This window comes from Schistocerca serialis, chromosome 9 (genome assembly GCF_023864345.2).
Source record: "Schistocerca serialis cubense isolate TAMUIC-IGC-003099 chromosome 9, iqSchSeri2.2, whole genome shotgun sequence".
NCBI lineage: Eukaryota > Metazoa > Arthropoda > Insecta > Orthoptera > Acrididae > Schistocerca > Schistocerca serialis.
The window spans coordinates 445,732,597-445,754,789 of NC_064646.1; the positions used below are offsets into that span (position 1 = coordinate 445,732,597).

General features: G+C 49.9%; 33 non-coding genes across 33 annotated transcripts; 14 read left to right on the top strand and 19 right to left on the bottom strand.

The window, feature by feature from the left end:
• Positions 1 to 339: 339 nt before the first annotated feature.
• Positions 340 to 412, top strand: Trnar-acg (transfer RNA arginine (anticodon ACG)). The gene has a single exon. It is a non-coding gene; the product is annotated as a tRNA-Arg (tRNA).
• Positions 413 to 689: 277 nt separating this feature from the next.
• Trnam-cau (transfer RNA methionine (anticodon CAU)) lies at positions 690 to 761 on the top strand. The gene has a single exon. It is a non-coding gene; the product is annotated as a tRNA-Met (tRNA).
• A 424-nt stretch (positions 762 to 1,185) lies between these two features.
• On the bottom strand, positions 1,186 to 1,257 carry Trnad-guc (transfer RNA aspartic acid (anticodon GUC)). Its single transcript has one exon. It is a non-coding gene; the product is annotated as a tRNA-Asp (tRNA).
• A 107-nt stretch (positions 1,258 to 1,364) lies between these two features.
• Trnai-uau (transfer RNA isoleucine (anticodon UAU)) lies at positions 1,365 to 1,456 on the bottom strand. Its single transcript is given in 2 exon segments — positions 1,365 to 1,400; positions 1,419 to 1,456. It is a non-coding gene; the product is annotated as a tRNA-Ile (tRNA).
• Positions 1,457 to 1,834: 378 nt separating this feature from the next.
• Trnar-acg (transfer RNA arginine (anticodon ACG)) lies at positions 1,835 to 1,907 on the top strand. Its single transcript has one exon. It is a non-coding gene; the product is annotated as a tRNA-Arg (tRNA).
• Positions 1,908 to 2,184: 277 nt separating this feature from the next.
• Positions 2,185 to 2,256, top strand: Trnam-cau (transfer RNA methionine (anticodon CAU)). Its single transcript has one exon. It is a non-coding gene; the product is annotated as a tRNA-Met (tRNA).
• A 245-nt stretch (positions 2,257 to 2,501) lies between these two features.
• Positions 2,502 to 2,573, bottom strand: Trnad-guc (transfer RNA aspartic acid (anticodon GUC)). The gene has a single exon. It is a non-coding gene; the product is annotated as a tRNA-Asp (tRNA).
• A 107-nt stretch (positions 2,574 to 2,680) lies between these two features.
• Trnad-guc (transfer RNA aspartic acid (anticodon GUC)) lies at positions 2,681 to 2,752 on the bottom strand. The gene has a single exon. It is a non-coding gene; the product is annotated as a tRNA-Asp (tRNA).
• Positions 2,753 to 2,859: 107 nt separating this feature from the next.
• On the bottom strand, positions 2,860 to 2,951 carry Trnai-uau (transfer RNA isoleucine (anticodon UAU)). The gene is given in 2 exon segments: positions 2,860 to 2,895; positions 2,914 to 2,951. It is a non-coding gene; the product is annotated as a tRNA-Ile (tRNA).
• Positions 2,952 to 3,329: 378 nt separating this feature from the next.
• On the top strand, positions 3,330 to 3,402 carry Trnar-acg (transfer RNA arginine (anticodon ACG)). The gene has a single exon. It is a non-coding gene; the product is annotated as a tRNA-Arg (tRNA).
• A 277-nt stretch (positions 3,403 to 3,679) lies between these two features.
• Trnam-cau (transfer RNA methionine (anticodon CAU)) lies at positions 3,680 to 3,751 on the top strand. Its single transcript has one exon. It is a non-coding gene; the product is annotated as a tRNA-Met (tRNA).
• Positions 3,752 to 3,996: 245 nt separating this feature from the next.
• On the bottom strand, positions 3,997 to 4,068 carry Trnad-guc (transfer RNA aspartic acid (anticodon GUC)). Its single transcript has one exon. It is a non-coding gene; the product is annotated as a tRNA-Asp (tRNA).
• A 107-nt stretch (positions 4,069 to 4,175) lies between these two features.
• On the bottom strand, positions 4,176 to 4,247 carry Trnad-guc (transfer RNA aspartic acid (anticodon GUC)). Its single transcript has one exon. It is a non-coding gene; the product is annotated as a tRNA-Asp (tRNA).
• A 107-nt stretch (positions 4,248 to 4,354) lies between these two features.
• Trnai-uau (transfer RNA isoleucine (anticodon UAU)) lies at positions 4,355 to 4,446 on the bottom strand. Its single transcript is given in 2 exon segments — positions 4,355 to 4,390; positions 4,409 to 4,446. It is a non-coding gene; the product is annotated as a tRNA-Ile (tRNA).
• Positions 4,447 to 4,824: 378 nt separating this feature from the next.
• On the top strand, positions 4,825 to 4,897 carry Trnar-acg (transfer RNA arginine (anticodon ACG)). Its single transcript has one exon. It is a non-coding gene; the product is annotated as a tRNA-Arg (tRNA).
• A 277-nt stretch (positions 4,898 to 5,174) lies between these two features.
• Trnam-cau (transfer RNA methionine (anticodon CAU)) lies at positions 5,175 to 5,246 on the top strand. The gene has a single exon. It is a non-coding gene; the product is annotated as a tRNA-Met (tRNA).
• A 245-nt stretch (positions 5,247 to 5,491) lies between these two features.
• Positions 5,492 to 5,563, bottom strand: Trnad-guc (transfer RNA aspartic acid (anticodon GUC)). Its single transcript has one exon. It is a non-coding gene; the product is annotated as a tRNA-Asp (tRNA).
• Positions 5,564 to 5,670: 107 nt separating this feature from the next.
• On the bottom strand, positions 5,671 to 5,742 carry Trnad-guc (transfer RNA aspartic acid (anticodon GUC)). The gene has a single exon. It is a non-coding gene; the product is annotated as a tRNA-Asp (tRNA).
• Positions 5,743 to 5,849: 107 nt separating this feature from the next.
• Positions 5,850 to 5,941, bottom strand: Trnai-uau (transfer RNA isoleucine (anticodon UAU)). Its single transcript is given in 2 exon segments — positions 5,850 to 5,885; positions 5,904 to 5,941. It is a non-coding gene; the product is annotated as a tRNA-Ile (tRNA).
• Positions 5,942 to 6,319: 378 nt separating this feature from the next.
• On the top strand, positions 6,320 to 6,392 carry Trnar-acg (transfer RNA arginine (anticodon ACG)). The gene has a single exon. It is a non-coding gene; the product is annotated as a tRNA-Arg (tRNA).
• Positions 6,393 to 6,669: 277 nt separating this feature from the next.
• On the top strand, positions 6,670 to 6,741 carry Trnam-cau (transfer RNA methionine (anticodon CAU)). The gene has a single exon. It is a non-coding gene; the product is annotated as a tRNA-Met (tRNA).
• Positions 6,742 to 6,986: 245 nt separating this feature from the next.
• Positions 6,987 to 7,058, bottom strand: Trnad-guc (transfer RNA aspartic acid (anticodon GUC)). Its single transcript has one exon. It is a non-coding gene; the product is annotated as a tRNA-Asp (tRNA).
• A 107-nt stretch (positions 7,059 to 7,165) lies between these two features.
• Trnad-guc (transfer RNA aspartic acid (anticodon GUC)) lies at positions 7,166 to 7,237 on the bottom strand. Its single transcript has one exon. It is a non-coding gene; the product is annotated as a tRNA-Asp (tRNA).
• Positions 7,238 to 7,344: 107 nt separating this feature from the next.
• On the bottom strand, positions 7,345 to 7,436 carry Trnai-uau (transfer RNA isoleucine (anticodon UAU)). Its single transcript is given in 2 exon segments — positions 7,345 to 7,380; positions 7,399 to 7,436. It is a non-coding gene; the product is annotated as a tRNA-Ile (tRNA).
• A 378-nt stretch (positions 7,437 to 7,814) lies between these two features.
• On the top strand, positions 7,815 to 7,887 carry Trnar-acg (transfer RNA arginine (anticodon ACG)). Its single transcript has one exon. It is a non-coding gene; the product is annotated as a tRNA-Arg (tRNA).
• Positions 7,888 to 8,164: 277 nt separating this feature from the next.
• Trnam-cau (transfer RNA methionine (anticodon CAU)) lies at positions 8,165 to 8,236 on the top strand. The gene has a single exon. It is a non-coding gene; the product is annotated as a tRNA-Met (tRNA).
• A 245-nt stretch (positions 8,237 to 8,481) lies between these two features.
• On the bottom strand, positions 8,482 to 8,553 carry Trnad-guc (transfer RNA aspartic acid (anticodon GUC)). Its single transcript has one exon. It is a non-coding gene; the product is annotated as a tRNA-Asp (tRNA).
• Positions 8,554 to 8,660: 107 nt separating this feature from the next.
• On the bottom strand, positions 8,661 to 8,732 carry Trnad-guc (transfer RNA aspartic acid (anticodon GUC)). Its single transcript has one exon. It is a non-coding gene; the product is annotated as a tRNA-Asp (tRNA).
• Positions 8,733 to 8,839: 107 nt separating this feature from the next.
• Positions 8,840 to 8,931, bottom strand: Trnai-uau (transfer RNA isoleucine (anticodon UAU)). The gene is given in 2 exon segments: positions 8,840 to 8,875; positions 8,894 to 8,931. It is a non-coding gene; the product is annotated as a tRNA-Ile (tRNA).
• Positions 8,932 to 9,309: 378 nt separating this feature from the next.
• Trnar-acg (transfer RNA arginine (anticodon ACG)) lies at positions 9,310 to 9,382 on the top strand. The gene has a single exon. It is a non-coding gene; the product is annotated as a tRNA-Arg (tRNA).
• A 277-nt stretch (positions 9,383 to 9,659) lies between these two features.
• Positions 9,660 to 9,731, top strand: Trnam-cau (transfer RNA methionine (anticodon CAU)). The gene has a single exon. It is a non-coding gene; the product is annotated as a tRNA-Met (tRNA).
• Positions 9,732 to 12,957: 3,226 nt separating this feature from the next.
• On the bottom strand, positions 12,958 to 13,029 carry Trnad-guc (transfer RNA aspartic acid (anticodon GUC)). The gene has a single exon. It is a non-coding gene; the product is annotated as a tRNA-Asp (tRNA).
• Positions 13,030 to 13,136: 107 nt separating this feature from the next.
• Trnad-guc (transfer RNA aspartic acid (anticodon GUC)) lies at positions 13,137 to 13,208 on the bottom strand. The gene has a single exon. It is a non-coding gene; the product is annotated as a tRNA-Asp (tRNA).
• Between the last annotated feature and the right edge of the window lie 8,985 nt (positions 13,209 to 22,193).

The window sequence follows — 22,193 nt, forward strand, 5'->3', positions numbered from 1 at the left end:
GCAAACCAGTGGTGGCCACAGAAACATACGATCGCCACCTGATGCCATACTGCGACTTTGGCACCTGACTACCAATGCTTCGTGCTATTCTTGTTTCATATGCTACGCTTACATGCACATCAACAGGCTCTGGTCGTCGAGAAAACGCGGGAAAACGCGCGCCTTGCCTTCTGCTACCTGTCGAACAGCGAGAGCAGATGCGTGGCAAGCTCTAAGCTCTGCAGGCGCACTGCGGCCACGCAGCTGGACGAGAGGTACCTTCCTTGGGAGCTTGCTCAGCCATGGAGAACACGTTTCTTAGCGAATTGCACTTGTCTCGTAGAAAGAAATGCTGCCACTGGCCCTGTGGCGCAACGGATAACGCGTCTGACTACGGATCAGAAGATTCCAGGTTCGAATCCTGGCAGGGTCGGCATTTTGTTAGTTGCCGACGCGTAGCTGGCCAGTGGATTTCGTATGTCGCCGCATCGTGGAGTGCTTTGTTGCTCCTGTGCATCTCGCAGCTGCATGTCGAGTCGATCGTGGTAAATATCGCTGCCTGCAGGCGTCAGCGTAGCGTCAGTCGAGACAAGTCAAGCTGAGAGCTGTAGGAGATGATACGCAATTAAATACAGGCGTGTGAAAGCGACGCAGACAACACTTTCCAAGTGTCCCACGTCACGTGGCGCAGAGCCGGCGCAACCCCAGCCAGCAGAGTGGCGCAGTGGAAGCGTGCTGGGCCCATAACCCAGAGGTCCGTGGATCGAAACCACGCTCTGCTAAAATTATTTCTTTTGCGGACTGTGTCGAGCTCGATTATTACGCCCACAGCGTCGGCTGGGGTGCTTTGATTCAGCGTTAACAGCAAACCCCGTAATTCTGAAGTGTGAAGAATGCGAGAACCACTTCCTAAGATGTAGCATTTTTTAAGATTTCGCACCAACTACACTTCACGATCGCAAAGTTAATGCTCTTACGACCCCCATACGCGCAACACTCGAACAGGTTTGTGAGATAAAAAACGCACCTCCACGGCGGGGAATCGAACCCCGGTCTCCAGCGTGACAGGCGGGGATACTAACCACTATCCTACCGAGGATGCGCTGTACACACATCCCTGTGTGCGAGAGATATGGTGCTAGTAGCCGCAAACGTCCTACACTAAGTTCGGCGAGTGATAGAGCAGCAATTAAAAATCGGATGTGCCTCCCCGGCGGGGAATCGAACCCCGGTCTCCCGCGTGACAGGCGGGGATACTAACCACTATACTACCGAGGAAGACGCAGCTAGCGTCTCGAATGCACAATTATGTTTCTCAAATAGCTGATACATCTCAAACCTAGCCTCCTGTTGCTGTCAGAGACAGCTGCTATGAATTAAAAGTATGCCCCAGGTGAGGCTCGAACTCACAACCCCGGCATTGCTCACGGCTACTGCCTTATAAGTACCGTGCGCTAACCAATTGCGCCACTGGGGCTACAACACAGTGCTCTCAGTTAGCGGTATTCACTTTGCTGCAAACCAGTGGTGGCCACAGAAACATACGATCGCCACCTGATGCCATACTGCGACTTTGGCACCTGACTACCAATGCTTCGTGCTATTCTTGTTTCATATGCTACGCTTACATGCACATCAACCGGCTCTGGTCGTCGAGAAAACGCGGGAAAACGCGCGCCTTGCCTTCTGCTACCTGTCGAACAGCGAGAGCAGATGCGTGGCAAGCTCTAAGCTCTGCAGGCGCACTGCGGCCACGCAGCTGGACGAGAGGTACCTTCCTTGGGAGCTTGCTCAGCCATGGAGAACACGTTTCTTAGCGAATTGCACTTGTCTCGTAGAAAGAAATGCTGCCACTGGCCCTGTGGCGCAACGGATAACGCGTCTGACTACGGATCAGAAGATTCCAGGTTCGAATCCTGGCAGGGTCGGCATTTTGTTAGTTGCCGACGCGTAGCTGGCCAGTGGATTTCGTATGTCGCCGCATCGTGGAGTGCTTTGTTGCTCCTGTGCATCTCGCAGCTGCATGTCGAGTCGATCGTGGTAAATATCGCTGCCTGCAGGCGTCAGCGTAGCGTCAGTCGAGACAAGTCAAGCTGAGAGCTGTAGGAGATGATACGCAATTAAATACAGGCGTGTGAAAGCGACGCAGACAACACTTTCCAAGTGTCCCACGTCACGTGGCGCAGAGCCGGCGCAACCCCAGCCAGCAGAGTGGCGCAGTGGAAGCGTTCTGGGCCCATAACCCAGAGGTCCGTGGATCGAAACCACGCTCTGCTAAAATTATTTCTTTTGCGGACTGTGTCGAGCTCGATTATTACGCCCACAGCGTCGGCTGGGGTGCTTTGATTCAGCGTTAACAGCAAACCCCGTAATTCTGAAGTGTGAAGAATGCGAGAACCACTTCCTAAGATGTAGCATTTTTTAAGATTTCGCACCAACTACACTCCACGATCGCAAAGTTAATGCTCTTACGACCCCCATTCGCGCAACACTCGAACAGGTTTGTGAGATAAAAATCGCATCTCCCCGGCGGGGAATCGAACCCCGGTCTCCCGCGTGACAGGCGGGGATAATAACCACTATGCTACCGAGGATGCGCTGTACACACATGCCTGTGTGCGAGAGATATGGTGCTAGTAGCCGCAAACGTCCTACACTAAGTTCGGCGAGTGATAGAGCAGCAATTAAAAATCGGATGTGCCTCCCCGGCGGGGAATCGAACCCCGGTCTCCCGCGTGACAGGCGGGGATACTAACCACTATACTACCGAGGAAGACGCAGCTAGCGTCTCGAATGCACAATTATGTTACTCAAATAGCTGATACATCTCAAAACTAGCCTCCTGTTGCTGTCAGAGACAGCTGCTATGAATTAAAAGTATGCCCCAGGTGAGGCTCGAACTCACAACCCCGGCATTGCTCACGGCTACTGCCTTATAAGTACCGTGCGCTAACCAATTGCGCCACTGGGGCTACAACACAGTGCTCTCAGTTAGCGGTATTCACTTTGCTGCAAACCAGTGGTGGCCACAGAAACATACGATCGCCACCTGATGCCATACTGCGACTTTGGCACCTGACTACCAATGCTTCGTGCTATTCTTGTTTCATATGCTACGCTTACATGCACATCAACCGGCTCTGGTCGTCGAGAAAACGCGGGAAAACGCGCGCCTTGCCTTCTGCTACCTGTCGAACAGCGAGAGCAGATGCGTGGCAAGCTCTAAGCTCTGCAGGCGCACTGCGGCCACGCAGCTGGACGAGAGGTACCTTCCTTGGGAGCTTGCTCAGCCATGGAGAACACGTTTCTTAGCGAATTGCACTTGTCTCGTAGAAAGAAATGCTGCCACTGGCCCTGTGGCGCAACGGATAACGCGTCTGACTACGGATCAGAAGATTCCAGGTTCGAATCCTGGCAGGGTCGGCATTTTGTTAGTTGCCGACGCGTAGCTGGCCAGTGGATTTCGTATGTCGCCGCATCGTGGAGTGCTTTGTTGCTCCTGTGCATCTCGCAGCTGCATGTCGAGTCGATCGTGGTAAATATCGCTGCCTGCAGGCGTCAGCGTAGCGTCAGTCGAGACAAGTCAAGCTGAGAGCTGTAGGAGATGATACGCAATTAAATACAGGCGTGTGAAAGCGACGCAGACAACACTTTCCAAGTGTCCCACGTCACGTGGCGCAGAGCCGGCGCAACCCCAGCCAGCAGAGTGGCGCAGTGGAAGCGTGCTGGGCCCATAACCCAGAGGTCCGTGGATCGAAACCACGCTCTGCTAAAATTATTTCTTTTGCGGACTGTGTCGAGCTCGATTATTACGCCCACAGCGTCGGCTGGGGTGCTTTGATTCAGCGTTAACAGCAAACCCCGTAATTCTGAAGTGTGAAGAATGCGAGAACCACTTCCTAAGATGTAGCATTTTTTAAGATTTCGCACCAACTACACTCCACGATCGCAAAGTTAATGCTCTTACGACCCCCATACGCGCAACACTCGAACAGGTTTGTGAGATAAAAATCGCATCTCCCCGGCGGGGAATCGAACCCCGGTCTCCCGCGTGACAGGCGGGGATAATAACCACTATACTACCGAGGATGCGCTGTACACAGATGCCTGTGTGCGAGAGATATGGTGCTAGTAGCCGCAAACGTCCTACACTAAGTTCGGCGAGTGATAGAGCAGCAATTAAAAATCGGATGTGCCTCCCCGGCGGGGAATCGAACCCCGGTCACCCGCGTGACAGGCGGGGATACTAACCACTATACTACCGAGGAAGACGCAGCTAGCGTCTCGAATGCACAATTATGTTACTCAAATAGCTGATACATCTCAAAACTAGCCTCCTGTTGCTGTCAGAGACAGCTGCTATGAATTAAAAGTATGCCCCAGGTGAGGCTCGAACTCACAACCCCGGCATTGCTCACGGCTACTGCCTTATAAGTACCGTGCGCTAACCAATTGCGCCACTGGGGCTACAACACAGTGCTCTCAGTTAGCGGTATTCACTTTGCTGCAAACCAGTGGTGGCCACAGAAACATACGATCGCCACCTGATGCCATACTGCGACTTTGGCACCTGACTACCAATGCTTCGTGCTATTCTTGTTTCATATGCTACGCTTACATGCACATCAACCGGCTCTGGTCGTCGAGAAAACGCGGGAAAACGCGCGCCTTGCCTTCTGCTACCTGTCGAACAGCGAGAGCAGATGCGTGGCAAGCTCTAAGCTCTGCAGGCGCACTGCGGCCACGCAGCTGGACGAGAGGTACCTTCCTTGGGAGCTTGCTCAGCCATGGAGAACACGTTTCTTAGCGAATTGCACTTGTCTCGTAGAAAGAAATGCTGCCACTGGCCCTGTGGCGCAACGGATAACGCGTCTGACTACGGATCAGAAGATTCCAGGTTCGAATCCTGGCAGGGTCGGCATTTTGTTAGTTGCCGACGCGTAGCTGGCCAGTGGATTTCGCATGTCGCCGCATCGTGGAGTGCTTTGTTGCTCCTGTGCATCTCGCAGCTGCATGTCGAGTCGATCGTGGTAAATATCGCTGCCTGCAGGCGTCAGCGTAGCGTCAGTCGAGACAAGTCAAGCTGAGAGCTGTAGGAGATGATAAGCAATTAAATACAGGCGTGTGAAAGCGACGCAGACAACACTTTCCAAGTGTCCCACGTCACGTGGCGCAGAGCCGGCGCAACCCCAGCCAGCAGAGTGGCGCAGTGGAAGCGTGCTGGGCCCATAACCCAGAGGTCCGTGGATCGAAACCACGCTCTGCTAAAATTATTTCTTTTGCGGACTGTGTCGAGCTCGATTATTACGCCCACAGCATCGGCTGGGGTGCTTTGATTCAGCGTTAACAGCAAACCCCGTAATTCTGAAGTGTGAAGAATGCGAGAACCACTTCCTAAGATGTAGCATTTTTTAAGATTTCGCACCAACTACACTCCACGATCGCAAAGTTAATGCTCTTACGACCCCCATACGCGCAACACTCGAACAGGTTTGTGAGATAAAAATCGCATCTCCCCGGCGGGGAATCGAACCCCGGTCTCCCGCGTGACAGGCGGGGATACTAACCACTATACTACCGAGGATGCGCTGTACACACATGCCTGTGTGCGAGAGATATGGTGCTAGTAGCCGCAAACGTCCTACACTAAGTTCGGCGAGTGATAGAGCAGCAATTAAAAATCGGATGTGCCTCCCCGGCGGGGAATCGAACCCCGGTCTCCCGCGTGACAGGCGGGGATACTAACCACTATACTACCGAGGAAGACGCAGCTAGCGTCTCGAATGCACAATTATGTTACTCAAATAGCTGATACATCTCAAACCTAGCCTCCTGTTGCTGTCAGAGACAGCTGCTAAGAATTAAAAGTATGCCCCAGGTGAGGCTCGAACTCACAACCCCGGCATTGCTCACGGCTACTGCCTTATAAGTACCGTGCGCTAACCAATTGCGCCACTGGGGCTACAACACAGTGCTCTCAGTTAGCGGTATTCACTTTGCTGCAAACCAGTGGTGGCCACAGAAACATACGATCGCCACCTGATGCCATACTGCGACTTTGGCACCTGACTACCAATGCTTCGTGCTATTCTTGTTTCATATGCTACGCTTACATGCACATCAACCGGCTCTGGTCGTCGAGAAAACGCGGGAAAACGCGCGCCTTGCCTTCTGCTACCTGTCGAACAGCGAGAGCAGATGCGTGGCAAGCTCTAAGCTCTGCAGGCGCACTGCGGCCACGCAGCTGGACGAGAGGTACCTTCCTTGGGAGCTTGCTCAGCCATGGAGAACACGTTTCTTAGCGAATTGCACTTGTCTCGTAGAAAGAAATGCTGCCACTGGCCCTGTGGCGCAACGGATAACGCGTCTGACTACGGATCAGAAGATTCCAGGTTCGAATCCTGGCAGGGTCGGCATTTTGTTAGTTGCCGACGCGTAGCTGGCCAGTGGATTTCGTATGTCGCCGCATCGTGGAGTGCTTTGTTGCTCCTGTGCATCTCGCAGCTGCATGTCGAGTCGATCGTGGTAAATATCGCTGCCTGCAGGCGTCAGCGTAGCGTCAGTCGAGACAAGTCAAGCTGAGAGCTGTAGGAGATGATAAGCAATTAAATACAGGCGTGTGAAAGCGACGCAGACAACACTTTCCAAGTGTCCCACGTCACGTGGCGCAGAGCCGGCGCAACCCCAGCCAGCAGAGTGGCGCAGTGGAAGCGTGCTGGGCCCATAACCCAGAGGTCCGTGGATCGAAACCACGCTCTGCTAAAATTATTTCTTTTGCGGACTGTGTCGAGCTCGATTATTACGCCCACAGCATCGGCTGGGGTGCTTTGATTCAGCGTTAACAGCAAACCCCGTAATTCTGAAGTGTGAAGAATGCGAGAACCACTTCCTAAGATGTAGCATTTTTTAAGATTTCGCACCAACTACACTCCACGATCGCAAAGTTAATGCTCTTACGACCCCCATACGCGCAACACTCGAACAGGTTTGTGAGATAAAAATCGCATCTCCCCGGCGGGGAATCGAACCCCGGTCTCCCGCGTGACAGGCGGGGATAGTAACCACTATACTACCGAGGATGCGCTGTACACAGATGCCTGTGTGCGAGAGATATGGTGCTAGTAGCCGCAAACGTCCTACACTAAGTTCGGCGAGTGATAGAGCAGCAATTAAAAATCGGATGTGCCTCCCCGGCGGGGAATCGAACCCCGGTCTCCCGCGTGACAGGCAGGGATATTAACCACTATACTACCGAGGAAGACGCAGCTAGCGTCTCGAATGCACAATTATGTTACTCAAATAGCTGATACATCTCAAACCTAGCCTCCTGTTGCTGTCAGAGACAGCTGCTAAGAATTAAAAGTATGCCCCAGGTGAGGCTCGAACTCACAACCCCGGCATTGCTCACGGCTACTGCCTTATAAGTACCGTGCGCTAACCAATTGCGCCACTGGGGCTACAACACAGTGCTCTCAGTTAGCGGTATTCACTTTGCTGCAAACCAGTGGTGGCCACAGAAACATACGATCGCCACCTGATGCCATACTGCGACTTTGGCACCTGACTACCAATGCTTCGTGCTATTCTTGTTTCATATGCTACGCTTACATGCACATCAACCGGCTCTGGTCGTCGAGAAAACGCGGGAAAACGCGCGCCTTGCCTTCTGCTACCTGTCGAACAGCGAGAGCAGATGCGTGGCAAGCTCTAAGCTCTGCAGGCGCACTGCGGCCACGCAGCTGGACGAGAGGTACCTTCCTTGGGAGCTTGCTCAGCCATGAAGAACACGTTTCTTAGCGAATTGCACTTGTCTCGTAGAAAGAAATGCTGCCACTGGCCCTGTGGCGCAACGGATAACGCGTCTGACTACGGATCAGAAGATTCCAGGTTCGAATCCTGGCAGGGTCGGCATTTTGTTAGTTGCCGACGCGTAGCTGGCCAGTGGATTTCGTATGTCGCCGCATCGTGGAGTGCTTTGTTGCTCCTGTGCATCTCGCAGCTGCATGTCGAGTCGATCGTGGTAAATATCGCTGCCTGCAGGCGTCAGCGTAGCGTCAGTCGAGACAAGTCAAGCTGAGAGCTGTAGGAGATGATAAGCAATTAAATGCAGGCGTGTGAAAGCGACGCAGACAACACTTTCCAAGTGTCCCACGTCACGTGGCGCAGAGCCGGCGCAACCCCAGCCAGCAGAGTGGCGCAGTGGAAGCGTGCTGGGCCCATAACCCAGAGGTCCGTGGATCGAAACCACGCTCTGCTAAAATTATTTCTTTTGCGGACTGTGTCGAGCTCGATTATTACGCCCACAGCGTCGGCTGGGGTGCTTTGATTCAGCGTTAACAGCAAACCCCGTAATTCTGAAGTGTGAAGAATGCGAGAACCACTTCCTAAGATGTAGCATTTTTTAAGATTTCGCACCAACTACACTCCACGATCGCAAAGTTAATGCTCTTACGACCCCCATACGCGCAACACTCGAACAGGTTTGTGAGATAAAAATCGCATCTCCCCGGCGGGGAATCGAACCCCGGTCTCCCGCGTGACAGGCGGGGATAATAACCACTATACTACCGAGGATGCGCTGTACACAGATGCCTGTGTGCGAGAGATATAGTGCTAGTAGCCGCAAACGTCCTACACTAAGTTCGGTGAGTGATAGAGCAGCAATTAAAAATCGGATGTGCCTCCCCGGCGGGGAATCGAACCCCGGTCTCCCGCGTGACAGGCGGGGATACTAACCACTATACTACCGAGGAAGACGCAACTAGCGTCTCGAATGCACAATTATGTTACTCAAATAGCTGATACATCTCAAACCTAGCCTCCTGTTGCTGTCAGAGACAGCTGCTAAGAATTAAAAGTATGCCCCAGGTGAGGCTCGAACTCACAACCCCGGCATTGCTCACGGCTACTGCCTTATAAGTACCGTGCGCTAACCAATTGCGCCACTGGGGCTACAACACAGTGCTCTCAGTTAGCGGTATTCACTTTGCTGCAAACCAGTGGTGGCCACAGAAACATACGATCGCCACCTGATGCCATACTGCGACTTTGGCACCTGACTACCAATGCTTCGTGCTATTCTTGTTTCATATGCTACGCTTACATGCACATCAACCGGCTCTGGTCGTCGAGAAAACGCGGGAAAACGCGCGCCTTGCCTTCTGCTACCTGTCGAACAGCGAGAGCAGATGCGTGGCAAGCTCTAAGCTCTGCAGGCGCACTGCGGCCACGCAGCTGGACGAGAGGTACCTTCCTTGGGAGCTTGCTCAGCCATGGAGAACACGTTTCTTAGCGAATTGCACTTGTCTCGTAGAAAGAAATGCTGCCACTGGCCCTGTGGCGCAACGGATAACGCGTCTGATTACGGATCAGAAGATTCCAGGTTCGAATCCTGGCAGGGTCGGCATTTTGTTAGTTGCCGACGCGTAGCTGGCCAGTGGATTTCGTATGTCGCCGCATCGTGGAGTGCTTTGTTGCTCCTGTGCATCTCGCAGCTGCATGTCGAGTCGATCGTGGTAAATATCGCTGCCTGCAGGCGTCAGCGTAGCGTCAGTCGAGACAAGTCAAGCTGAGAGCTGTAGGAGATGATACGCAATTAAGTACAGGCGTGTGAAAGCGACGCAGACAACACTTTCCAAGTGTCCCACGTCACGTGGCGCAGAGCCGGCGCAACCCCAGCCAGCAGAGTGGCGCAGTGGAAGCGTGTTGGGTCCATAACCCAGAGGTCCGTGGATCGAAACCACGCTCTGCTAAAATTATTTCTTTTGCGGACTGTGTCGAGCTCGATTATTACGCCCACAGCGTCGGCTGGGGTGCTTTGATTCAGCGTTAACAGCAAACCCCGTAATTCTGAAGTGTGAAGAATGCGAGAACCACTTCCTAAGATGTAGCATTTTTTAAGATTTCGCACCAACTACACTCCACGATCGCAAAGTTAATGCTCTTACGACCCCAATACGCGCAACACTCGAACAGGTTCTGGGAACAGAGGTTTAAGACATCACGCACATCCTCCACGGTAAATTTTTCTGTGAGGCGACAGCGATCCGCTACGGATAAGACGAATGGAAAGTCGTGGAGAAGCTCGGAAATCGCGGCAGCATCCGTGTATTTTTCACCGAAAAGTTTGACGAAGTGACGGTGGGCCTCGACAAGAATTGCCGCCTGGCTATGACGCCGCGCACCGTCAGCTGATTCCAGCTCTGTGAAGTAACGTCGCTCTGCGCGCCGGCGTTCGCGCAGCTGATGAAATACGGAAGGCGCTTCATCAACAAGCGTCCCGGGGGCCCGGCTCCGTACGACAGATCCACGCAACGATTCCCTTTTCAAGTCCAGAAGATGGTGTTTCATACTCCGAATTGTCGCCATCCGAAGAGCGGGATTATTTGTGTGCAGGTGGATGGCATCATTTAAACAGCTTTCGTAAAATTGCAATGTAGATCGCTCCCAGTGAGCAACATTCTGACCGAACTCCAGGATGGCCTTGCGTAATGCCGGCTTAACCCACCAAGACAAAGTGGAGGCATATAGACCGCGATATTTCAGCACCCTCTGCCACACACGCACGATAACCGGCGCAAAATGTGGGTGTGAGAGATGTCGCACATTAAACTTCCATAATCGACTTGCGCGGGGTTTAATCGCCAATAGAGAATGAAAGCGTCAGACATACGCACAATGATCGGAAAAAATCACGGGGTGAACAGAGGATTCCGTAAGAAAGTGCTGTTTATCACGAGAAACATAAATTCTATCTAGCCGACTCCTACCCGTGGGGTAAAAGAAAGTAAATCCCACGTCCCGCGGGTCTAAATAACACCACGAGTCAATTAAATTCATCTCCGTAACGAGCGTCTGTAATTCTAGGCACTTATACGGCCGTGGCTCCTGATCTCTATCTTCCAGCACGCAGTTAAAATCGCCGCCCATGACTACAGGGCGATGCGGCTGCCCATCAGCACCAGAAGGGGCGTACACGTTAATATATCGTACGTTGTTGATCGTGCAAGCTACACCTCGACCGTTAGGAATTGTAGCGACATTACTATAATCATGATCAACACGAATTAAAATAGCAGTACCACAATTACACTCGATATCAAAGTTCAAGAGTACTTGATATCCCGCAATTGAGTGTAGTAGATCTATCACAACCTCCTGCAAAAACACTACGTCAGCAGCAACGTAATTTAAAAAACCGACAAAACTTGCAAACTTCACCGGTGACTCTAATTTGTTACGATTAATAGTAGCAACGATAGATGGTGGGCGTGCTACCATAGACTACAGGGAAAAACGAATAAAACAAATTAGACGGCGGGAGGGGACCCACCCTCCTCCTCCATATTGCCTGCCCAGTCAGAACGTGCAGACGGTGCAGCCGAAGCAGGCGGTTCTTGTGTGGGAGGTGCAGACTCGGAATCCTGCGAAGGGGGGCGCGTGCGCCGCTGGGGGGTGTCGTCCGCCTTACGCTTAACCGAATGTTGGGCCGGGTTCGATGCCGGAGACGTCGTAGTGTCCATTGCTAGATTTACATCAGAGTGGTGCAACATTTCCTTTAACTGCCGTGCAACCTGTTCCCGCCTGCCTTCCGACACACTTGTCGTAGGCGCTGGCTGACTGCTCGCCACCGGACGCTGTGGACGACGCCCCGTCGCAACCGACGGCCGAGATTCGACTATGGGGCGTGGCAAGGGCTTTTGCGCCGGCTTTTGCACAGATTTTTGCTTTTGTTTTGACTTCGGACGTGGAACCTGCTTCCATTCCGGAGACGGGCTGCGTTCTCCGCGAGAAAAGGACCGTTTTTCTAAAATCCGTGAGCTCCTGGCACTGTGGAAGCGGTCAGTATTGCCACGCCTCTCCGAAACACTTTCACGCCTTGACTTTGGTTCCTGTGAGGCAGGGACCCCGTCCGGAACACCTTGAAGTACGGAATTAGATGGTGATGAATCCACAACAGCAACAGGGGGGGGTAACCACCTGAACGGGTTCTGATCCGGTCCGCTCCGGAACTTCAGGCACAGCCGGAGGCGGAAGCAATACAGTAGCTACGAGAACTGACTGAGAAGGTACGGACATGGTTTGAACAGAATCAAGACAGGTTGCAGTGGCATCAGTATCCATCGCGACCGCATCAACTAACGGCGTTTCCGTTTCCGCGGAACGTGCCGGTGAACGGGGAACACCTAACAAGACGGCCGCGTACGACGCGTCGTCATCTTGCTCACGGGGCGGCAGCTGCACAGGGCGCCTACGCCGAGGGCAATTTTGCCGAAAATGGTCTGTGGCATTACAATAGGAGCAGGTTTGCGGCTGACCACTATACGAAATAAAAGCCCGGTGGCCGGCCATAACCAAAAACGAAGGAACGTGCTTCCGCACAATCATTTTGACACTACGGATACCGTTCTCAACTTGATAGATATAAGCGGATGACCACTTTTCTTTCGTAATCGACAAAACTGTGCCTTAAGGCATAAGGCTACGAGCTATCGTCTCATTTCTAGTTCCAAACGGAAGATTGAATACTCGAACATTTCGGATACCAAAACCAGCATTCGACAGAGTCACATTGCTAATTGTCCCGTCAGAGTGTTTGAATTTTCGTACGCCTTCGTTTTTACTGACGAGGGCATCACACAATTCTGGACATTTCAATTTTACGAACAAAGAGTTCAGGAACGCGTCCCATTGCAAGCCTAGCACATCACTTTCAGGAATTTTTAAATCGTTCTTCATCCACGAATGAATTTCAAAAGCAGACGGTCGGGCTACGTTTCTATCAAATTCGCATTGGATATTATTTTCTCGGTCTTCAGAATCCATCTTAACTTACAGTTCAGCTGACTACAGCAGCGAAGAAACAGGCACCTCGACGAACCGCCGCCGCCCGCGAAGCACACGTAAACACCGCCAGACACGCCGGAGCGAGCGCGCAATGTGTTCGGGCCCACGACTCCGAAGAGACTAAAATCGCATCTCCCCGGCGGGGAATCGAACCCCGGTCTCCCGCGTGACAGACGGGGATACTAACCACTATACTACCGCGGATGCGCTGTAGACAGGTCCCTGCGTGCGAGAGATATGGTGCTAGTAGCCGCAAACGTGCTACACTAAGTTCGGCGAGTGATAGAGCAGCAATTAAAAATCGGATGTGCCTCCCCGGCGGGGAATCGAACCCCGGTCTCCCGCGTGACAGGCAGGGATATTAACCACTATACTACCGAGGAAGACGCAGCTAGCGTCTCGAATGCACAATTATGTTACTCAAATAGCTGATACATCTCAAACCTAACCTCCTGTTGCTGTCAGAGACAGCTGCTATGAAATAAAAGTACGCCCCAGGTGAGGCTCGAACTCACAACCCCGGCATTGCTCACGGCTACTGCCTTATAAGTACCGTGCGCTAACCAATTGCTGCATTTTTTTTTTTTTTTTTTTTTTTTTTTTTTTTTTTTTTTTTTTTTTTTTTTTTTTTGGTCCTCCTCCCTCCCGTACAGCCCGTCCTTCCGCTCGCCATTTGTGCCTTCTTCGGCTAGCTTGTGTGCTATGTTTGTTCCATAAGAGATAGTTGACCAACGAAGTAAATGTATACAAGTAAACAAAATCTCTTCTTTTGGGGTTGTGGAAAGAAAATAGGTCCTCTACATTCTTCCATTTTTATAGGAGAGCCAGGCGTACTTCAGCCTGCTGGCGTCTCATTTTTGCGTCAGCAACCTATTAGTGCTGCTGCACGAGGGCAAAGGGTAAACGAAATAGCCACCTTGTTGGCGTAAAATGAATGAAAAACTTAATAGATAATTTCGTAAAGAAAAAAAAAGTAATCCTGGGAGTGAACATAATATCGTTTGATCGTTCTTCAGCTCTGTCGGTAAGACAATGTTCGGTTCAAGAGATTTGCGTAATTTTCTTTGTATTTCTTTTGTCGTTCGAGCTTTTGATGTTCTGTCATCAGGTACATCCAATAATCTGCTTCACTCTTCGTCATAGCCGTTGAGATGTAATGGACTGTCAGTCCTTTGAGCTAGTTGGCTGTCCTTCTTTTAGTGATAGGATATGGCACGTCATCAGGCAGAAGGACGTGTGTCGGTGTAATCGTGTTAGGATACGTGCGGAGCACATGTGCTAGTTTTTGCCTGAAGATATTCCACACGTCTTTCACATCGTCACAGACGAAGCGATGTTCTGCAGTGTCGACGACATTGCAGCTGGGACAGTTTGGTATGTGTGCCAGACGTATCGCGTGTAGAGTTGTTGGGGATTTTTCTATTGACTGCGAGGTACCACGTCGATCGCACATTGGATGGTAGATGGGGGTCAGGTATGTTTTCCCATATGTTTTTCCAGTTATAATGTCGAAACTTGTTTTCTATTCGATTGCGCAATTTTCCTTCCAGCAAGGTGTTGTAAACCTCCTTAACCTGATATATGTCCTGCTCCGGTATTCGATGGCGTACATAGCTGTATTCCACAAGAAAGTGTTTATAGTGGTACAGCTCGTGGGAGATGAGATGCACATCGATTGGTGGATCTCTGCTGACTGGGGTGATTTCACGTAATAGATGAGCCACTAAGGTCCGCGGTGATCATTGCCACTGTTTATAAGTTTTGCTAACGTATAGCGCTTGCGCTTTAAGGTAGATGTCTGTCAGATGTGGCCCTCCATTGCGTGTCGGTAGCTTCAAGGTGTCATACGAAACCTTAAATATCTGACCTCTGCTGACAAAATAACCAAGCGCTGCTTGCATTAGGTGTGCTATGGTTCGTGGCAGAGGCAGCACATGAGCAACATAGTTTACTTTGGAGGTTATATAGGTATTGGCTAGTTGCACTTTTTGTACTGCATTTAAATTACGCAAGCTGTGTTGTTTGATGCTTGCTCGTAATGTGGCAAGTAATTTTCTATAATTGAGAGCGGCCGTGCGGTGGATATTATTCGTATATTCTATTACAAGGCATTTTATTTTTTCCACAGTGTTTTTACGTCCAGCGGCTCTGGTTTCTATACCCCGACCAAGATTCATAATATCAGATTTATTGCGGTTGAGTTTAGCCCCTGACGCCAGTTCGTAGGTCGCCACAACTTCAAGTACTGTTTCCACCTCGCTTTCGTCAGTCACAAGTACCCCTACATCATCCGCGTAGGCTTGACATATGATTTTTGGCCGTGTATGTGTAGTCCACGGAGTTGCCGAGTCAGGGATACTAAGACCGATGACCACGCTGTCTGGTCTCCTTCCCCAAACCAACCAACCAACCAATCAGGGATACTAAGAGAGGTTCAAGCGCAATCTCGAAAAGCGTCATGGACATGGGACAACCTTGTCTTACCGAACTCTGAATATTGATCGGGTGACTGAGTTGTCCGTTGACACTGATTCTTGACGTCAGTATGTTTTTCACGGAGGCTATAATTTTCTGTGGGAAGTGCATGGATGTCATACACCGGAACAGGTACGAATGATTAACTTTATCAAAAGCTTTTTCAAAGTCAAGCGACATCAGAGAACAGCGAATGTTGCAGGCTTCCGATACCGCTATAATGTCTCTGTAGTCGCATAAGGTCTGAAATATCGTTCTATCCTTTCTCACACTTGTCTGGTAAGCTCCTGTAACTGTACGAATAACTGAATTAAACCTTTGCATCATGATACGGGCGAAGATTTTATAATCACTATTGAGAAGTGTTATGGGTCGAAGATTCTCCACGGTTTTGCCTCCTCGTGTTTTGGGGACTAAGACCACTGTACCTTCACAGAATTCCTTCGGAAGGTCAGTGTCGGTATTTAGTATTTCATTGCAGACGAGTGTCAATTTAGCAATTATCTGTTCGCGAAAAGTTTGATAAAATTCAGCGGGTAGCCCATCTGGTCCAGGTGATTTATTCTTCGGACTCCTCGAGATGGCATCTTCGACGTCTTCGTCCGTTATTCTTGCTGCGAGCACATCAGCTTCTTCTGGAGTGAGTCGCTCTGTCGTCCTAGCAGTGAGAGCTTGCTGCGCTGTTTCATCTGTCTGTGTATTAGCCAGCAACTCACTAAAGTGTCGATGGATCTCGTCTCGTATTGCAGCTTGAGCTGTCAAGAGACTCCCGTCTGAAGTTTTGAGTTCCGTCAGAATTTTCCGTTTTTGTCTTTTGTTCTCTTGGAGGATGTGGTACATCGATGTTGTTTCTTCTCGTGTACCGTTCTGCAAACACGTTCGTATTTTACAGCCTTCGAAATGGTCTCTCTGCAGGTTGAGCAATTTTGCTTTTATTCTGTTGATTTGCCCATAGTTTGTTATGACTGAAGCATCCCGAACGCACAAGTCTCTCAGACAGCTAGACAGCTGAAGTAAAAGTCTAATGTCCGCTTCCGCCAGGCGACTTTTTCACGGCAGTAAGGTTTCATTGTCTTTATTATTGCGGGCTTCGCGCAGTTTAGCCACCAATTCAGCGCCGTACCGTACAAGTGGAACTTCCTTTCACATTCTGCCCAAGTGGTGTGGAAGGCGGCGTGACATCCGGGAACCGAAAGATGAGCAACGTTTAGCTTCCACTGACCTCTCGCCCTGTAAGTTCCTTGTTTTTCTAAATTTATCGTACATATGTACGCGATATGATCAAAGAAAATAGTGGGCCATAGCTCGGACTGTAAAACGTGTCGCCTTAAATTGGATGTTGCGTAAATCCTGTCGATACGACTGGCAGAATGGCTGGTGATATAGGTGAAACCTAGCTTATCACCATGTTTTAGTTCCCAAGTATCAAACAGATGGAAGTCTCTGACGATGTTCTCCAGCTCCAGAGATTTGTTAAAATTTGGCGTCTGATCTTTGGGATTCAGCACGCAATTAAAGTCACCCGCAAATATTATTTGTTCAAATCGCACCGCGAAAAGGGGGGCGATGTCCTCCTTGAAAAATTCGGCCCTGCGGCGCTTGTTTCCGGTTCCTGACGGGGCATATATGTTGATAAACCTGGTGTTGTTTACCGTGACAGCGAGACCTCTACTGTCTGGCAGTTTCGCCACGTCTGTAAGTAGGATCCCCTCTTTAGTCATAATCGCTGTGCCGAGGCCATTGTCATTGCCAGGATTGATGACGGCGTTGTAGCCAGTGATGTCGTCCAAACGGATAGCCGTTACTTCTTGCAGCATTAAGATGTCAACATCAGCGGCGTACAGAAAATTTTGGAGATCTCTCAGATTGAGGGTGCTGCTAATTTTATTTATATTTAAGGTCGCAATTCTGTACGCCTGCAAGGACGTCATGTCGACTATACCGCGTCAGGTGGGATACTATTTGCCAGGTGAAGTGGATGTTTGCTCTATTTAGAAGAAGTCGGCATCATCATCTGCTGCACTAGCGTCTCCGATGGTGGTTTGTTGCCGGGTGGACGCATGTTGTCGACGGTCGGGTGCCGTCCGTCCTGAACGTTGTGGTATGTCAGCCATCTCTGCATCATGGTTTTGCTCCTCCATGTCATCCGCCCAATCTCGCGTGCACGTAACTTCCCGCGTGTCCGTTTTTGGTACAGGTGGAGGGTCCTTCCGACCAGCTGTACCGCCTGGAATATGGATTCCACGGTCAGGTTCAGTGTCCTCATTTCGGGTCTTCTTTTTTGTTGTTCGATCTTCCAGAGGAGTTGCCTGTGTTGTTTCCGCCAGTCCTTGGTCTATCTGTTTCACCTTTTCACGCAGGATTGGCGCGATTTCTGCAGCTCCCTGACGGGCTATTCGACGTTTCTTCCGTTTCTTTGGTGAAACAGTGTAGGCTGCTGGTCATTATCCTCCGTTGTTTCAACCGTGTCCTCTTTGTGTTGCCCAACTTCTTCGAGTGGTTTGCACATGCCTTCTTCTGCCGTCTTAGCCTGCTCTTGTTCTTCACGCCTGTCAGTTTCCTCGTCTTGGGAGTGTGCTGGACCTGTAGTTTCTGTGATGCTAGTATCCATGGCTACGGTAACATTGGGAACGTCGGCATAAGCAACTACCGCCCTGTCGAAACACATATCTGGGGCGACGTCACTGCGAATTGCGGCGGCGTACGTCACGGGTAGCGTGGCCATCTAACTAGGCGGGTCTCGCTCCCCAGTCGGCAGTTTCGTCACACGCCGTTGAACACACTGCGCGCGGAAGTGTTGGGTCGAACCACAACCCGAGCAGGTTCTCGGCTGTCCATTGTAAATGATGATCGCTCGATATCCACCAATCCAGAGATACGATGGGATATGTTTCAGCATGTCAATCTTAGCTTGCCTGACTCCATTTAATACTGGATACTTGTGCAAGCTACACCATTTTTCCGCGACATTGCTGATAATGGCGCCATAGTCTCTCAGTTTGTTGTTAATCTCCTCGGGCGTTATTTCAAAGGGAAGCTCAAAGATTCGAACCGTTCTTATTCCCATTCCGGCACGCGAAACCGTGACCTGCCCTATGTGTCCGTCTGATTGTTTGAATTTTGCCATCCCACCACATGCTTCTACAATTTGGTCGCACTTGTCAGAACTGGGTAACTTAAGGAACACAGTCGGACTGACAATCGACAGGTGAATTCCAATCAATTCATCCACTTTGATCTGAAAAGTTTCTTCGATAAATGCCTCAACTTCGTAAGATTTCGGTCGGGCGTAGTTCGGATCGAAAATCAACTTCAAAGTATCGCGTCGCGTTGTCTGTTCCATTATGTCATTCTAGAAATGTGATCGTGGACTATGACTAACGCAGAAAGCGCGCACTCACCACACAGCGCCGGCCGCTCGCAGCGACGATGTAAACACCGCAACAGCCGCTCCGCACGTCCGCACAGCACGGCCGGCGGCGGCGGAATGCTCTGGGGCTACAACACAGTGCTCTCCGTTAGCGGTATTCACTTTGCTGCAAACCAGTGGTGGGCACAGAAACATACGATCGCCACCTGATGCCATACTGCGACTTTGGCACCTGACTACCAATGCTTCGTGGTATTCTTGTTTCATATGCTACGCTTACAAGCACATCAACCGGCTCTCGTCGTCGAGAAAACGCGGGACAGCTGGGCAGTGGATTTCGTATGTCGCCGCAACGTTTAGTGCTTTGTTACTCCTGTGCTTCTCGCAGCTGCATGTCGAGGCGATCGTGATAAATATCGCTTCCTGCGAGTGACTGCCCTGTGGAAATTTACTGCCTCACCTACACAGTTAGACCGCAATACACCGGTGATGTTGTATTGTAACATATCACCCCGGATTACAAGTCCATTTAAAAGATAAGAATAAAAGCGTTGGCGTAGCGTTAGTCGTGCGACGCACTCTCCATGTCACGTGGCGAAGAGCCTATTCATTGTTATGGAGCAGTGGTGAGGACCCAGTGGCGCAATAATGGCCGTAGTCCATGCCCTGCTGTGGCATGTGCTGTAGTCTAACGTGGGGCATTTTTTTTATTTCGTAGAAGCTGCTTCTGAGAGCATCACGAGCTTATGTGACTTGGAACAGCCATATGGGAAAAACTACTGTGCATTAGACTCACGTCCTTCATCAATCTTGGTAGTATAATGATTATTATCCCCGCCTGTCACGCTGGAGACGCGAGTTTTATCTCACAAACGTGTTCGAATTTTGTGCGTATGTATCCGAAGAGCTTAACATTGCGATCTAGAAATATAGTTGCTGCAAAGTCTTAAAGAGCGCTACGTGTTAAGTAGGCGTCCTACCATTCTTCCCATTTCAGAATTATATTGTTTGCTTTTGACGCTGATTCTACACTCCCCAGCTGGAGCCCTATGCTTAATAATCAAGCTCGACTCAATCAGTATAAGAAATAATGTAACAGAGTGTGGTTTCGATGCACAGACCTCTGAGTTATGTGCCAATCACGCTTCCACTGTGGCATTTTCTTGTGTGGAGATGTACTGGCTGTTCGTCACGTGACGTGGGACACTTGGAAAATGTTGTTTGCGTCTGTTTCACACGCCTTGACTCAAAAGTCCCTACATCCTTCTCATGGCCCCCTGAACGTGACCTTTGGGCACTGTGACGTTTCAGACAGCAGGATGGCGACACATTCAAAGAACTGGCCCCACCTCAGAAGTTCACGTGTGATGTAAGGCGTTGTAATGATAACACATTGCCGCCAAATTACATGTCAGTTCTGAGCAAGGTCAGCATTGACGCATCGCACGAATAAAAGATCGCCACAGGCTCTCTTGTCCCTACGTTTTGCTTATTCTTTTGACACCTCGGCGATAGCAGTCGAACTGCGACACCTTGCGTTGAAATCGCGTGGGAAAACATTTCAGACAGCCTGCCGCTCAGAATCTACACGGAAAAGACCTCAAGAGGTGGCTTGAAATGCCTGAATGAAATCACCCATTTCTCCGGGGGTTTGAATTTACACACATTCCGCTGTCGAAATCGCCAGTGTGCAGTACGACAAGCTCCACGAAGATTTCCTTGGAATTCTTTGACGCTGGTGACACTGTCGGAAGATTCAACCTTCCTATGAGAACTTTGCTGTACTGCATCAACATTGTACTTTATCGCACCCCTTTGGAGTGCAGTGCCGCTGTAGTTTTAGCTGTCATGAACAGGTTGGAAGCAATAAGGACAGGTAAAAACCATTCGACGAAAGGTGAATGTAATGCGAACCAGTAAAGGATACTTACGCTTTTTCAGCAGTTCTGTCTTCCGACCTCCTTTGGTGGGATCACGCGGGAGTTTAACATGTGTGCGAATAAAACAGCAAAGGGCCCCTCTAATGTCGCAACACCTTCGGAGGCACCCATGGAACTTTTCTGAGCATCTGTCAAAAATTTCGACACCAAATAAGCCTGGCTGCTGCTCTAGTACTTGAGGATTGGGTGCCCCTTCGTCACCCGTGTGTTCAGTTAGCCTGCCATCAGGCGATGTTATATGGCCTAGCACACTCATTCATCAGTATAATTTTCGTAATGGTTTTCATCTACTCACTCGCTACAAGCGCTACTTACTTTTAATTTTACAGAATACTGTGTCCACGTCTGACTGCTATAAATCTTTTTCTTCACTAATTATCTTACAACAAACGATACGTATCGATAAATAATTATAGCACCAGTAAACAAGTTGCATAAACCCCAAATATCTTCGTCTGATAGTAGTTCAGTCTGATATCAATGCTAAAACTTCGTTGTTCTCTGTCTCACAGCTAAGCTCAGGGAACAGTTCTGAGGGAAGCACTGTGTTGGCAGACTTACGGAGTATAATTTTCCTCAGAGCTAGCTAGAGTCATGTCGACAATGCGACTGAGTTAGTTGGCCATAACAGCAAAAACTAACTTTTTTTTTTTTTTTTTTTTTTTTATACGCAACTGATTCAGTAAGTGTACTCACTGAGGCCAAATGTTGTGACATTTGGTTTCCTCTCCACGTCATAGTACAACCTCTCCATTTGCGTTTTGTTCTCATAGTTCCAGTCGGCTGACATTCTGTGGTCACTTGGCAGAGTCCATTTTGCTCAGATGGGTTAGATGTGTCTTGTGAAAATATACAATCCATCGAAAAGCAACAAGATGTAGCGATGTATTATCAGTCACAGTTACATCGGTATTTCCCCACTGCAGGTTTTCCTGACACTTTTTATCAGTGTTGCTGATCATCTAGCATCAATGAGAGTCACTGTATAAAGAAAGCGATGTGAAAACTTTTGCGATCTTTATTCCAAATTTTAGCCGGTGGGTATCCTGGAAAGTCATTTACTCTAGTTAAGGACAATCGTTTTTAATGATAAAGATTTCCCGGGTTATCTACATCTACATGATTTCTCTGCTATTCACAATAAAGTGCCTGGCATTGGGTTCAATGAACCACCTTCAAGCTGTCTCTCTACCGATCCACTCTCGAACGGCACGCGGGAAAAACGAGCCCTTAAATTTTTCTGTGCGAGCCCTGATTTCTCTTATTTTATTGTGATGCTCATTTTTCCCTACGTAGATGGGTGCCAACAGAATGTTTTCGCAATCGGAGGAGAAAACTGGTGATTGAAATTTCATGAGAAGATCCCGTCGCAACGAAAAACGCCTTTGTTTTAATGATTGCCACTCCAATTCACGTATCGTGTCTGTGACACTATTTCCCCTAATTCGCGATAATACAAAACGAGCTGCCCTTCTTTGTACTTTATCGATGTCATCCGTCAGTCCCACCTGATGCGGATCCCACACCGCACAGCAATACTCCCGAATACGGTGGACAAGCGTGGTGTAAGCAGTCTCTTCAGT